The sequence below is a fragment of the Mandrillus leucophaeus genome, unplaced genomic scaffold (assembly GCF_000951045.1).
Source record: "Mandrillus leucophaeus isolate KB7577 unplaced genomic scaffold, Mleu.le_1.0 Scaffold21, whole genome shotgun sequence".
Classification (NCBI taxonomy): Eukaryota; Metazoa; Chordata; class Mammalia; order Primates; family Cercopithecidae; genus Mandrillus; species Mandrillus leucophaeus.
The window spans coordinates 3,785,652-3,787,933 of record NW_012102143.1 but is presented as its reverse complement, the minus strand read 5'-3'; positions in this window follow the sequence as shown (position 1 = coordinate 3,787,933).

Genomic DNA, 2,282 nt, shown 5'->3' with positions numbered 1-2,282 from the left:
TGTATTTTTTTAGTAGAGACGGGGTTTCACTGTGCTAGCCAGGATGGTCTCGATCTCCTGACCTCGTGATCCGCCCGTCTCGGCCTCCCAAAGTGCTGGGATTACAGGCTTGAGCCACCGCGCCCGGCCAAGGTACCTTTGTCTACATCATAAGGCTCTCTTGACTCACCTGGTTGAATGGGCTTCTTTCTAGAAACCAAGTGTGATGTGAAATATACATTTGGTCTTCCTCACTGTTTCCTAACACACAGCTCCTAAACTCCTTGGAATCTCCGGAGCGATAAGAGTGTCTTTTGTATGCTAATGAGGTGACCAGTGGCTGGCAGCCTCTAGGTGGCTTCAGGACGGGAGCTGGTCACAGGAAAGACCAAGGTGTGATTGACGATTGAGACTTTCAACCTCAGCCTGCAACCTCCAGGGAAGGGAGAAAGGTTGAAGGTCAAGTTAATCACCAATGGCCAATGATTCATCAATCATGCCTACGCAATGAAGCCTCCATTAAAAGGATGCTCAAAAGGAACTCAAAAGGACTGAGTTCAGGAACTTCCCAATAACTGAACATGTGGAGGTTCCTGAAAGATGGTGTGCCTGTGGAGGGCCTGGAAGCTCGGCACCCATTCCTCCATCCCTTGCCCTGTGTATCTGTTCTTTGGTATTTTTTGTAATATCCTTTACAATACAGTCATGTGCCACATAATGATAGACCACATGTAGAACAGTGATGCCCTAAGAGTACCATACTGTGATTTTACTGTACTTTTTCTGTGTTTTGATATGTTTAGATACACATACATTCACCATCGTGTTATAGTTGCCTACAGTGTTCAGTACACTAACATGCTATACAGGCTTGTAGCCTCGGGGCAACAAGTTATACCATATAGCCTAGGTGTATAGTAGGCTATACAATCTGTTTGTGTGAGTACACTCTATGATGTTTGCACAATGACAAAATTACCTAATGACACATGTCTCAGAATGTATTGCTGTTGTTAATCAACGCGTGACTGTATACCAGCACATGTGTCTCCTTGAGTTCTGTGAGCAGCTATAGCAAATTAATTGAACCAGAAGAGGGAATCATGGGAACCTCAATCTACAGTCAGTAGGTCAGAAGCACAGCCACAACCTGTGCTTGCAACCAGCATCTGAAGTGGCACGGGGGAGAAGCCTTGTGGGACTGAGCCTTCAACCTGTGAGATCTGATGCTACCTCCCAGTAGGCAGTGTTAGAATTGAATTGCATTAGGGACACCCAGCTGGTGTCCATTGCAGAATTGGTTGCCGGTGGAAAGAAATCCCCACACATTTTGACGAACAAGGGTCACAGAAGTATTCTGTGCTGACTGTGCTATGATGAGTAGAGAGTAGGGGAAATGGAGTCTGTTTTTTCCTCTATCCTCTCACCAAGTGATTCATGAATGAGACTGAGAGGCTAATTGTGTGACTAACACATTTTAAGAAGACTGTATTTGGTTCATAAGCCACATGTAGAACAACCAGGAGAATAGGGTGAGAATGACAAGGGCAGAGAACAGAACCCGCATCACCCAGTAATTCTGTTCCTAGTTTTTTACCCTAGAAAGATGGAAGCATTTGTCCATACAAACACTTGTCCATGAATGTTCACAGCAGCATTACTCATGATAGCCTGGACACAGGAACACTCCAAATGGCAAAAGTAATCAGCAGAGAAACAGATAAATAGTAGTATATCCATACAGAAAGACATCCCACCTCAATAGAAAGTAACAAACTACTGACACATGAACAATGTGGATAAAACTTTAAAACTTCTTCCTGAGCAAAAACAATGATTTCTTTTACGTGAACTTTTAAAATGATAATACTTAGCTATATTACAAGAAACTAATCTGTGGTTGCCCGGGGCTGGAATTGGGGAATAAGATTAATGGCAGGGGCCAGGAGGAACCTTCCAGGGGTGATAAAATTATTTTTCCTCATGGCTGGAAGCAAGGATCCAACTTTACCATTTCTCAAAAAAAAAAAAATCATGGTCAGGCGCAGTGGCTCACACCTGTAATCCCAGCACTTTGGGAGGCCGAGGCAGGTGGATCACGAGGTCAGGAGATTGAGACCATCCTGGCTAACACGGTGAAACCCCATCTCTACTAAAAATACAAAAGATTGCCCTGGCATGGTGGCGGGTGCCTGTAGTCCCAGCTACTCAGGAGGCTGAGGCAGGACAATGGCATGAACTCAGGAGGCGGAGGTTGCAGTGAGCCCAGATCACGCCACTGCACTCCAGCCTGGGCGACAGAA